Source organism: Halichoerus grypus, chromosome 5 (genome assembly GCF_964656455.1).
Source record: "Halichoerus grypus chromosome 5, mHalGry1.hap1.1, whole genome shotgun sequence".
Taxonomy (NCBI): Eukaryota; Metazoa; Chordata; class Mammalia; order Carnivora; family Phocidae; genus Halichoerus; species Halichoerus grypus.
This window is the reverse complement of record NC_135716.1, coordinates 103,214,303-103,228,678: the sequence shown is the minus strand read 5'-3', so window position 1 is coordinate 103,228,678 and position 14,376 is coordinate 103,214,303.

Below are 14,376 nucleotides of genomic sequence, written 5' to 3'. Positions count from 1 at the left end.
AATACCATGGAGACTACCTGAGGAGAGTTCCTTTTGCTCTCTTTAAACACATTCAACAAAATATGCGTATGATCCACATAATGATACCTAAGAGGAAAAGCTCAGGAAAACCACATTTCAGTATCGTTAAAAATCTCTTTCTCATTAATTCAATTTTCTTTTGTAAAAACGTTCCCACTACTGCTAAAGTAATCGGCCTTTCAGATTTATGAGATATTTTTATATGAGTATTGTCTTAAAAGATAAAGCACCTTGATCAATTGCCAGGTAACTCTTCCAGTCTCCTTTCAACACCCCGTTAATTTAGCACACTAAATTATTTTTAATTAAGTAATCATATTACCATGAATCTCTCTTTTTTATGAAATGAAAAAAATTTTGTGATATCTTCTAAGTGGACAGACATTAGAATGTATTTAGGTAGGAGATAACTGCAGAAATTGCTATCAATTTAGAACAAAAACAAAAACAAAAAAATAGAAAGGAAGAATGGGCTATTTTCTTACTTTAGAAGCACAGCCTCCAATGTCTAGAGGTTCCACATGATGGTCCTTTACTAATGACTGCAAATGTAATTTCATTGGGCTCAACCTAAGCAGAAACTTCTTTAAGAATTCTATTGGAAGTTCAGCTTCAGAGAAAACGAATAAGTTATATTTTCTAATTTTAGTTGGTATGTTATTACTCCCTGTTTAAAAAGCAAAGCAAAACAAAGCAATCACACAAACACAAAACTCTTGACTTGATGATTTGTGATTCATAAGACAATTCTTGCTGCTATGAAATTACCACAGAAAAATTTTAGATTGAGAAAGTAAAATAAAGTATTGGGGTTCCCTAAGTGGAAAAATGTTCAATGTTAAGTTCTGAAATTCAGAAAAAATAAAAGAAAAAATGGCAGTTGTGCTTTGTTCATTGTTTGGAGCAACCCCTGTTCTTTGTGAAAATGAGAGAGGGTAATACTAACAGTATGGGAGAGAGAAAGAATGAAAACACTAACAATTTGTCAACAAAACTGAGTTTTGCAACTGTCTCAGGTACCAGAAGACTTATGAGTATAAAAAAAAAATTATCCACAATTTGGAAATAAGACACAACAAGGTGGGAGCATACCTTCAATATCATATGTGGGCCAAGGCTATTACAGGGATAGCCTGGAGAAAGTACTAAGTTAATTTCTTCCTTATTATTGATCATAAGTCCCATATGTAGTGGAGTTACTTGTTAACTTGTAGATTTTTGTCCAGTAGAGATGCAAATAATTTCTGCCCAGTGTCATAGATAGCTACAAATATTTATGGCCTGTTACACTTTAAACAGTTTTATATATGTAACTCAGCAATCTTATCCTAACATTTTCTTTGTATATTGCCTGAGAATATTCTACCTTTTTAATACTTTGAACCCATCACAACATCTTTTTGGCTTCCTCACTAGTTAAGTTAAATCTAAGAGACTAAGAGCAAAGCAGAAAAGTAAATGTAATTTTCTTATCAAACAGAGAATATCCTGAGTAAGAATATTGATGTTTTCAGTATAATCTCACAAAACATCATCTTCCAAACCCAGACTGATTCTATATGGCTCATTTGGAAAAAAAAGAAAAGAAAGAAAAAGAAAAGAAACAAAAAAATTAAGTGTTTAATTCAAGAACATTCAACTAAAAATGCCACAGTTTTTTTTTTTATATTTCTCATGTGTTTCCTTGGAAGAGTTGTTTATGTTCTAAGAATTCTTTCAATAAGCATTAATATGTTTATACAAGGACGTATCTCCAGGAAAAGAAGGTTTAGAATTCAAAACAATTTAAGGAAGTAATTTATTATACGTAAGAGTATTTGAACATGAGCTGAATCTCATTATCTTTTTGGTCTATAGAATGAAGATAATATACATTAATAATTTAAATAGCAAGAACTTTAGAAACATATTTTATTATACTTTGAAATGAGTAACTTTACAAATGATTATGGTTTAATTTACATGATTTCTAACATATCAGATTTATTTGCCTTTAAATATAGTCAAAAAATGAAAACCTGCTCTATTTTAAGGGGAAAAGTTTTAGGTACAGAAAACATGATTTTTAAAGTATCAGTCCAAAAAGGCCACTAATAAAATAATGTTTGCAGTAACAAAAGATGAGAATGTATTTTTGAAATAGCATTCTATTTTTTTCCAAGAAAAAAGAAAAGAATTTTTTTTTTTTAAGAATGCTCTATTGTTCCAAAGAGGAGGTTCTTTAACAACCTACTGAAAACCACTTTCAACCAAACCAAAAGTGACAGAAGTCTTAATCACTGGAGCTTCACTTGACTGTTTCATTAAAATTCATTTTCCACAAAGCAAAACCATTAAAATGCAGAGGCTTTTTTTTTAAGTTCAATTAGGGGTGTGTCTGCAAAGAAATATGGCCACTATAATTGTTCTCACCATTTTTAACATTGAATGAACCAGGATTTTGAAATAACCTTAATGTTTTTAGTCAAAAAGACTAAAAGATAAATTATTTTTGTTAAGAGTAAAAACTATTGAGATCAAAGTTCCCAGGTGAAAGAAAATGCCTCTCAAGAGCAGTTATTTTTTCTCTAGTGTCTCTGTGGTAAAAGTCTATCTATTCTTCAAAGTTCAGGTCAAATGCTATTTCTTAAAGATTTCTCTTATTTTTTCCCCTTACGAGCAGAAGGAAAAAAATATCATGGACATTTCTATGATGAAATGCTTTTCAGCAGTTAAGAATTAGCATGCTAGGACCACATGAATGAACAGAAGTAAATTATACAATCATAAAGTGAATTAAATAAGGCAAGGTGCACATTTAATCCTCACAACAGCCCTTATTATCCCCATTTTACAGATGAGACCACTGAGGTTTAGAGTAAGTGATTTTTCCAAGATCATGCCAGTTTTAAATGGTGGAATATTAAAACACAAGCAAAAATACAGAAACATATCTTTATAATCTTTGAAAATATGCTTATTATATTGGAGTTAAAGAATAATTTTTTTAAACAAAAATATAAAACAGGAGAAATGAAAGAAAAATAAAAGTTGATGAGCTATTCAGTCTTCCTAATAAACAATGGGATACATATCAAGGTAGTGAGACACTACTTATCTGTCATTAGATTTGCAGAAATTCTTAAGACTGATAATATCTAGTGTTGGCTTGCAAGTGGGAACAGGAACTTAAAAGTGGTGCTAGAGTGAGAATCAGCTGGCACAACCACTTTAAAAATTAATTGGATCACATCTAGTTAAACTGAAGTTTACCTACTCTGTGACATAGAAAGTCTGGTTATTTATGAGAGAGAAATTCTTGCACTTACGGCCAAGATGAAGAGTAAAATCAGATAACTTCTATCACTCTTTGTCCCAGGGTAGAAAAAATTGAGACAAGTAAATGTGCTCCTGTATGGAAAATAGGTAAGTAACCCATGATTTAATAATTCAATTCAACTAGTTATTCAATGCACAATTAACCTGAATGCAGAATTTTAAACAAAATTCATCTGCAAGTATTAATATAAAAGTTCAAAAAATTTCATTGATCAAAACTTTGACTAGAGTTAAATATTGGTAATGAAAAAAACTTTATTTTTCAATTTTTTTTCTAATGATCCTCTTGAAGAATACCGATTTCTGATTTTCATATTCTTTTTTATTGTGCTAATCTTTGTTGTATTCATCTTATATTGTTGAATGTCATCTGCTTCTTGATACTTGTGAGTTATTTGCATCTATTGATAAAGTGAAATAGTGGTAGCAGAATAGTTAGAAATTGTTAACTTTGAGTAGTCAAATTTGGATAGAGATAACAGGACTCTGTAATGGATTTGATGGGAGTATGAAAGAGGAAGAAGAGTTAATGATGATTCCAAGTTGCCTGCTTCAGTAATTAATGTTCAAGTTGGGACTATTTAGTACAATTAGAAACACACAGTAGGAACAGCTTTCTGAGGGACAGTCAATATTTTGGTTTTGCATGTCACAAGTGTGCTGTCTACTAGATATCCAAGTTGAGTTGTCCTGTAGACTGTCAGATATATAAGTCTGGAATTTAAAATGAGGGTCTCTTGTGGATATAGATCTGAAATTCATTATCATTATTAGTATTTAAAGTTGTGAGATGGACTTATTCACCTAGCAAACGACTGTAGTTGTAGAAAGGAAGAGGTTCAAGAAAGGAACACTATGGAAGTAAGAAAAGCAGAAAAGTTTAATACCTCAGAAGTCAAGTGAAAGAAATATTTCCAGCAGGAGGCAGTGATTATGATTTATCTATTCAAATGATGCTGAGAAGATGAATAATTGAATATTAGATTTGATAATGCGAAGGTTATAGGTGACATTGAATACAGCAAGATGGTACAGATAAAGTCTTGATTGAAAGTGGAAAGTTCCTCTGGGAAACTTTCATAACTAGAAAGAACAACCCTCCTGCTAGACTGGAGAGAGTCAGTTGGTCCCCTTTGATTTTTTCCTTCATAGATGCCTTTGTGGACTCTCAGCAGAAATGTTCTGCTGTTCTCTCCAACCCTAGCATTTTATCTAGGTTCCTTCTCAGAGGATCTTTCACTTTTTAAAGATATTATTTGTGGCATTGTTTACTTGGGCAAAATGCTCCTCTCAGCAGGTATTTGGCATTGTGTTGGGATGAATCTGAATTTGGGTTATTTCTGGAAGTGCTCTTACCTTTATAGTAATTTTCTTTTATGTGTATTTTAGGCTCTATATTTCTATGTATTTATTCCTCCATCAATTTCATCCATTCTGCTCTCTATATTTGTGGAACTTATCAAAATGGAATTCACTGAAGCCATCCTTTCTTGCTTTCTGTATTGTTATTAATTTATTTCTATTTATACTATATTTTTTGACATTTTGAGGAATTTGACTAGAGTGGAGAAAATACCAAAATTTTCCTTTAAAAATAGTTTTTTTTTTTTTTAATTTTATTTGTTTATTTGATAGAGAGAGACACAGCAAGAGAGGGAATACAAGCAGGGGAAGTGGAAGAGGGAGAAGCAGGCTTCCCGCCGAGCAGGGAGCCTGATGCGGGGCTCGATCCCAGGACCCTGGGATCATGACCTGAGCCAAAGGCAGATGCTTAACTGACTGAGCCACCCAGGAGTTCCGAAATCTACTGATAATAGAGTCCAGATACAGGGGATATATCAGAAATACAGAAAGTGGTAGTTTTCTAGAAGCCAGGTAGAAATCTCATTTTCATAGTGGAAAATTTGGAGTGGGTGATGGAGTGAAAATAAAGTTGCTTGGTATTCTTTATCTAAGAAATGTGGCAGCAGGTAGTAAGATCTTAGCTCCTGGATCAATTTTTTGCACCTAGGACAGTTTCTCCATAAGTATCATTGGCCATAGAGATTCAGCTTACTGTTTTCTTTTTTCTAGAGTAGAAACAACTCATTGTTTTCCTTCCTGGGTTTCTCTCTTCTCAACTATGAAGTCAAATATGTTCTCTTAGTAACTTTTTTTTTTTTTTTTTTTTTGATCCCAGGAAATTAGATCAGAGGCTGGTCCTCCTTTCAAATATTTCATTGCTAATTATTATTATCCTGGCTCTAACATGACTAACTAACATAACTAACTGAATGACCTTAGACAAGTTACTTAAATATATTTTGTTTTGATTTCCTTTTCTCTGAAATAGGCATTGGGAAAATGTTAACCTCTTATTTTTGTGGCATGGACTAAATAAACTGATTCATGTTAACTGCTTGAAACGGTGTGTGGAACCTGGGGGACACATTGATTTTATTTAGCACAGTAAAACCCATGTCAAATTTCTGACCTATGTAATTGTAAGATAATAAATTTATGTGAATTTGTAGTAATTTATTACAGCAGCAATAGAAAACTGCAGTAACTGTGTTGCCTATTATTAGTTTGGAAAAGATATACAAAAATAGAAAAGATTGGAGGTGTTAAAAAAACATAAAATTTTCTCATAATTGACTACTTGACTACTGCACAGAATGATCTTTGAGCATGGTATTTGAAGTGAGATCAGGATTACAGTTCTGATTATGTCTTTTATGAAGCATGTGACTTTGAGCAAGTCACAATTTCTTTGAGCATCATTTTCCTCATCTTTAAAATGGTAATAAAATATTTACCTGTGCTAAAGAAAATATTTTTAAAAATATTTTATTTATTTATTTGACAGAGAGAGACACAGTGAGAGAGGGAACACAAGCAGAGGGAGTGGGAGAGGGAAAAGGAGGCTTCCCACTGAGCAGGGAGCCCGATGTGATACTGGGCTTGATCCCAGGACCCCGGGATCATGACCCAAGCCTAAGGCAGATGCTTAACAACTGAGTGACCCAGGCACCACTAAAGAAAATATTTTTTAAAATAGTTCACATTTACAACATATAATAGGCATAAAATAAATTATAACTCTGTCTTCATTTTTTTTATTACCCTTAGAAATTATAAGACAAACCCTATTTAAATAATCTTTTATTTTCATTGTGCATATTAAATCTCTGATAGCTAGTATGCTCTATTTTACTTGGGGAAACTATGGTCAGTATAGCTTTTCTTCAAAAATTTTGTCTGATTTTTCATTGGGGTAGCCAGGTGATGAGTATTAAGGAGGGCACATACTGTAATAAGCACTGGGTGTTATATGCAACTAATGAATTGTTGAACACTACATCAAAACCTAATGATTTCAGATTCACTTCAAGCTTCACCTCTTCTTTGAAGCCTTTATTGAATTTGTGATACTTATTTCATGTAATTGTATTATTTAACTTTCTATGTTCTTTAAGACACTGACTATATATTATATTTTTAAAAATATACATAATAAAAAATATATACATAATATCTGATAGGGTCTGATGTGTATAATAGATACTCGTAAGTATAAAGAAAAAAACCTAATGATGTACTATATGTTGGCTAGCTGAACATAATAAAAAAAAAGGAAATATCTGAAATGGGAACCTTGGAAATAATGTAATCTGATACCTCCATTTTACACTTGGAAGATGAGAGTCAGAGTAAAGGGTTACTTGGTTTGGCCAACCCAGGTAACATGAATGTTCAGTGTTCTTGTCTACAACATCCAATGTTTAAAAATACTGAAATACTATAATAAATGAGGTCAAGCCAAATATTTAAAGATAAAAATGTCTTAGGCTGACTGAATAGTTGAAAATTTACAGAGACTTGTAATGTATTACATTTATGCACATATGTTCCATTAAAGAAGTTTGACCAAAGTAGGATGCTAGAGGATATCTTTGAGATAAATCATAATTATCAAATAAACAAACAAACATAAATAAATAAATCCTAGTTACTATACATGGGTCATTATTATATAATTTGTATACCATACACCAAAATCTTGGTCCTAGAATTCAGTTATTTGGGATTAAATTATAGTACTATGTATTATGTTGTTATGTCACCTGGAAGTTCCAGGGTATATTAATGTCCATATAACTTTTTTTTTAAAAGTAAAGGTAACATTTTATATATGAAATTAAGTAGGACTTAAAGTTTTAAATCTTGCTGTAGATAATTCATAAGAAGACAAAAATACTTTGTCAAGAGACAAAAATTACAAAGGAAAATATGGTATTGACCTTGATCTTCAAACCCAAATTTAAAAAGTTTGCATTTGATTAGAAAGGTCAGAAAGATGAATCGGGTATCAAATATGTCAAAACATGAAATATGAAATAACATTCAGATAAAGCATTTTGGTATTTCTTTTTAGGATTTAAGTAAAGAAAGTATAATGTATATCTTGCCTAAATTCATGATTTATTGTCATCAAATTGCATACAACATTTTTCTGCTTGAATGTAGCTTAGAGTGAAGATTAAGATATAATTAAGGGTGTTTGTGTTCAATACACACATTTAGAAACCTGAGAGATCTGTAGGAAGATTATTACTATCTTAATCTATTAGTGCTATTGTTTGAAGTAAATGTTGGAGATAATTACAGTGAAATTGCTGGAACAGTTCTTACGTAACAAAGTTAAAATTCTTTCATGTAAACCTTGTTAGTTTTTCCATTGTTCTGAACCATATTAAAATATCTAAATATTTTTAAAAATATATTTCAGTCTTTGAACCAATATCATCATGTTTCTGAATTCAGATCTATCAAAGGGACAACCAGGAAGGTACAGAACTCTCAGATCATTGTTGTATATGGCCTTTTTACTGCTTGCTGGTATAGAACAGGTCACTGCTCATATAATATGCTTAGTGATATCAGGTGAATTACACAGAGCTTTTTTCAGTGGTAAAAATGAGTTTGCACTGAGAAGTGATAAAAAGTTGTAAACTTTATAAGAACTTGATATGACTTGCAAAAATGTACAAGACACAGAAAATGTAAGGAATAGAGCTCACAACATGCAATGTATTTAAAGGTCATCTTTGAAGTTGTTTTTGTTTTTTGTAATTAGCAAATTAGATGTTCTTATAATTGTAAATAACAATTACAACACTTCAGTACCAATTCTACTATGTCAGAAATAATATTTCTAGTTTAAAGACAAAACTTTTGACACAGAAAGAATTGGGACAATTTTGAGAGGGGAAAAGGAGCTATAAATAACAAGGCCAGGACAGCAGCCATAAGATGAAACTGTTTTAGAAAAAAACGTATTCCAATCTTCTTTTTAAAGATGATTCAAGCATTCAAGGGAATTTTTGTGATTTGTCATCATCATGTGACACATTAGTGGCAGAGCTAAAAGTAAAACCCTGATTTTGTGATCCACATTTGAGCTTCTGGAAACCCATAGTTGCCACATGGAAGTAGTAAAAATTCAAACGTATCATATCAAAGAATTTTCAGAATGTTTTTATCTACTTAAAAAATTCATTATTGTCAAGGTGAAGATATATTTTGCTATTAACATCACAAAGCGAAATACAGGCAGTCCTTGTTTTCATATGGTTCTTCGATGCACAAATTTCAGTTACCATGGTTTAGGTAAATGATGCCCATGCTCTAAGAACAAGGTGCAAATTTCCACCACCACAGTATAATAACTGTGAGTAAATGCATAAAGCACAAATTTCTCTACTATCTCTTCAGTCCGCAGTTCATAACAGGTGTATATCATGATCACTGACCACTTTATTCGAAGTCCATCAATGAGTAGTCACTGTGCATCTCTCACTTAGTTCATGTACAGAGAGCAAAACATGAAGTTGTGTTGCCTCCTTTTCTCCCGGTGATGAACCCATTTGATATTTTACAAAAATAAATGATAGAAATAGGAAATTGGCCAATACGTACGAAAGTGCAGCAAAGAAACAAAATGATACCAGAAGTGAAATTTGAAGTGAATGAAAAATGACTTATAGAAGGAAATAGCTGACTGTGGCGATGTTGACATTGCTCTGTTCAGAGGATTGGATATGTAGGCACGGGAACTTAATGAAGGTGAAATTAGCAACATAAATGAGGAAAGTGATCTTGTTGAAATGACGAAGATGTTCCAGGGAAAGTGACACCAGCAAAAAACTTCACATGTAAGAAACATTTGGGGGCACCTAGGTGGCCCAGTCGGTTGAACATCTGCTCTTGATTTCAGTTCAGGTCATGATCAAAGGGTGGTGCAATTGAGCCCCACCTCCATCTCCTCACTGGGCACAGAGTCTGCTTGGGGTTCTCTCTCCCTCTCCCTCTGCCCCTTGCCCACCTGCTTGCTCTCTAAATAAATAAATAAATAAATAAATAAATAAATAAATAAAATCTTTTTAAAAAAGAAACATTTAGAAATATTTCATGGCATTAAAAATGCAAGGAATATGATGTTGGAGCTGATTCAATTGTAGAAAAGAATAAGACCATTTGCCTCGTCAGAGAAAGGCAAACACCCTGCAAACTAATCTTGGTAACTTTTTATGAAGAGATCAATGTTTCTAATGTTTTAAATTACAGTGTACAAAATAAATATTGGTTTCACTTTTTGTCATTTCCCTACCCATTTATAACTGACATTAAGAGACTTTAATGTTTTGACAAAAATTTTCAAAGATCATAGAACAGTCACAGTTTTTCTCATTGACTTTTAAGATTGTTTTGCGTGTTTTCAGCTTGCACAATTATTTTATGGTCTCACAGTATCCTGAAAATTGAGGACTGCCTGTAATGTACAACATATTTAACCAGATTTTTTAAAGTTTTAATTTGTTTTTATCCTATTGACAATTTTTTTTAATTTTTAATTTTGATATAATTTTGGATTTGCAGAAAAGTTACAATAGTAAAAGGAACTACTAAAGACCCTTTACTCAGATTCAACAATTTATAGTTTGCTCCATTTACTTTATTATTCTCTCTCTCTCTCTCTGTCTCCCTTCCTCTGTTTCCCTCCCCCCTACCTCTTTATCTTTCTTGATCTTGCCAGTTTGAACCTGATAGGCTAGTTTGTTTTGTAGAATGCCCCTCAGTTTGGACTGATCTAATGTTTCCTCATGGTTATATCAGAGTATGTGTAAATTTTGGCAAGAACACCGTTAAAGTGAGGCTGTATTATTTCTAGTAAATCTTGTCTCATCACTGGTGATGTTAACTTCAATTATTTGAATAGTACTATCACTAGTTTTGGCTTATAATACATATAAATTTTCAGGGAAATAATTTTAAAATTCATAAATACCATATTTCTCATGAAAGCTTAACCCATAGCTTTAGCATTCATTAATGATACAATTTTTGGTTTTTAAGTGCAAGTAAGATTAAGGAATAAAGGTAGTTTTACTATAAACTGGTGCCATCTTTCTATGTAGTAATTTGATGGCAAATACCAGAAATTTGAAAGCTTAAGTATGGGGCGCCTGGGTGGCTCAGTGGGTTAAGTGTCTGCCTTCGGCTCAGGTCATGATCCTAGGTCCTGGGATCAAGCCTTGCATCTGGCTGCCTGCTCGGTGGGGAGTCTGCTTCTCCCTCTCCCTCTGCCTGCAGCTCCCTCTGCTTGTTCTCTCTCTCTTTCTGCCAAATAAATAAATAAAATCTTTTTTTTTTTTTTTTAAAGGAAAGCTTAAGTATATAGTCATTTCTTTTGTGGAAATTTGTCCTAATGAAATAGTCATTGATTTATTCATCTCGGCTACATTTAAAGTAGTGAAAATTTTGAAATAAACTAAGTAACCTATAAGCAGGAATTATTAAATCAAAACAGTGGAATATTAGGCTGCCATTAAAACTTTTAATTTTGAGAAGTATTAATGGTCTAGAATAAGTAAAATAAATCAAATTATAAAATAGTATATGAATCATAAAATTTTTGCATAGATTATTTTACTTATACTGAAGATTGGATGCTTATTAAATGAGGACAATAATGATTATCTCTAGGTTAGTGACATTTTATGTGATATTTTACTTTCTCTAACACTTATTGTCTTATTTTTATGATACTGTCTAAATTAAAACAGATTTTAATTTGGTGTAAATTTTCTATTTTAAGCAAGGGAAATATTATAAGTATTTTCAGTCATATTTGTATTGACATTATACACTATAATTTATCTGTGCTAAATAATAAGTTATTTGCAATGTTCAATTCACTTCTTTTTTTTTTTTAAGATTTTATTTATTTGTAGAGAGAGAATGACAGCGCAAAGCAGGGGGAGTGGCAAGCAGAGGGAGAAGCAGGCTCCCCTCTGAGCAGAACCCTGGGACCATGACCTGAGCCAAAGACAGACCCTTAACTGACTGAGCAACCCAGGCGTCCCTCAGTTCTTTTCTTTAGCCATCTTTTTGGAGTGTGGGTGGTAAGAATGCCAATTTCTGATTCAGTGAGACCACTTGAAAATAAAGAAATTGATCAAAAATCTACCTGCTTATAAAACATGCATTTTGAAATAAGAACACAAGAATTCAGCATTAAATTAATAATCTTTCTTCTTTTCTTCTAGGAAAAAATGTCTATTCTCAGATTTAAATTAGTGGATATATTTAGAATTTATCATTCATTCATCTTTGATGTAGGTATTTTACATACAGGAAAAACTGTTACTATTTTTATTTTTCCATTGAATTACAGAATTGCTTTATTGTAAAATATCATCCTATTCATATATTTTGCAAGATCCTTCATAGCATGTTCTCTGCTTTCTCATCTCTCTACAATTCTTATTTGCACTACTGTAATTTGTACTTCTATCTGTTACTGAAAGGTGTTTTCATTCTTGGCATTCTCTATGATCTGTTCTCTGAACTTACTGATTTTCTTTTTACATTCATAACTTTGTATATGCTCACAATTCCTACTCCTCCTTCGAAATCCCATTCAAAGCAGCCTCTCCTGGAAAGCCCTCGACTTCATTGCTTTATGTGTTTGTAGGCTGCTATAGCATATGCACACCTTCATATAGTGTAGGGCAGAAAACTTCCTTTTTTCCCTTGTAGGCTCTTTGGTGGGTATGGTAATTAAATGGACAAAATATAGATTAACAGGAGAAAAATAAATTTAATTTTGTATGTATGGAGGCTTGTAAATATATGAGATTCAAAGAAATAACCAAAGCAGGTAGCTTTTATTCCTTTTAGACCAACAAACAATGTATTTGTGAAGAATTGACAAAACAAAGAAGTTTGGGTTTGGAGTAGCAAATTAACGAAGTACCATGCTTCGTTTATACAGCCTTCCCTGCCTTGAATTCTCTGTTTCTGGGATAGGATGCCTTCTACCCTCCAGGTGCAGTGAGGATACCCTTCACCTGGGGAACTTATTTCCTGCTTTCAGAGGAACAGAAGAGTATCAGAGTGTCCTTGCACTGGCTGTTTCTCAAGTAACTTTGATTCAAAATAATCAATATGCCAAAGGGCATATTTTGGGGCAGCCTGCTCTGAACCCCATCAATAGCAATTTCCATTTTGTTTTGCAATTATTTGTTTCCACGCTTATCTCTAAGTATACTGGGAGTCTGCCCACAAATACAGTTTGATTTCTTTCTATCTCCAGCGAATTATATAGAGATTAGTATATCAATAATTTAACCAAAAGCTAGAAAAATTAAAATAATTGATAAAATAATTGATGTGGAAATGTTGGAGTTCAGAGTGAATGGTCAAGAAAGAATTCTTCAGATGTCTTTGGTGCAAAAAAAGTGGTTTTATTAAAATGGGGACAGGATCTGTGGGAAGAGAGAGCTGGCTCTGGGGTTGTGTGGGGTGAGTGATTATATACTTTCAAGTTGGGAAGGGGTTAGGGAGAGCATAAGTCGCTAAGGAATTTTGGAAGCAAGATTTCCAGGACCTTGAGGGGGCTAGCTACTGTTAGAAGAAACTCAGTTATTACTGTCTAATAAAAACCTTAGCCGTGAGACCCTTCAGATATATATCAGTGGGCCATATGCTTGGAGGATGATTGCTAGCATATAACTTGGTGGGTAGAGATAGAGGAAGTCCCAAAGGATTTTTTTATTTTAAAGTAGACTTACAGGGTCTTGGGGGTAGGGCTAAGATTGCCTTTTACCCTTAGCAAAGTATTAACATTGAGGCAGTTGAGTTCCTAGAGGAAAATCACTCTGCCTGTCTCAAGGACTTGTCAATGGACTGTAAGTAGTAAGGAAATTTAGTTTCTTTCTTTTGCCTTTGTTTCCCATGTCAATAATGATGATTTTTTTTTACAAAGCTTACTCTTTGACATCACCAAAATTTATATAGCAGCGATTTATAAAATTAAATGTGATTTAATTATACTATTCGTTGTTAATGTAATAGATTCTCTATTGACAGGTGTCAGGAAGTTATTTATTTTTTTATCCTGATTCTATGCTAGAATTATACTGAACTGTTGGATTGTTACTCTTTCCTGACCCAGAATTTGTCCAGCTCAACAAATATGTATTAAGTACAGTTACTTGCAGTGTGCCTGGGAAAATGCTATGGGGGGGATTAAAGAGGAAAAATTCCCTAACTTTAATAACATAACAAATTTCCCAGTTATTTGCCCTCTAAGGCAATGCATAGCTACTAATAGGTAGAAAGGAAGTGAGGATAATGAAAGAGAGAAAAGAGATCAAGGTATGAGAAATCATCATAATTCTAGAGCTCTGTAATTTTGCCAAGCAAAGATATATCAACTAACCTAGAGACCTCTATATCTTGTATCCTCTTACCCATATAATCTCTCTGGAAAGCAGACAGAATAAGGATATCTGTCTTGTCCCTGGAGCCCAACCAAGAGTCACAATAACCTTGAAAAATGCAAGGTAACCCTGAGTCTCTAAGAAAAGTGCGTGAGAAAGAGTTTGCAGTAGGTTAATCAGAGTTTAAAGAAGGCTTGAATTGTCAAGTTTAAAGAAAACAGGTTAGATATTAGATGTATTATGCAAATTTAAAGTTAATATATTTATT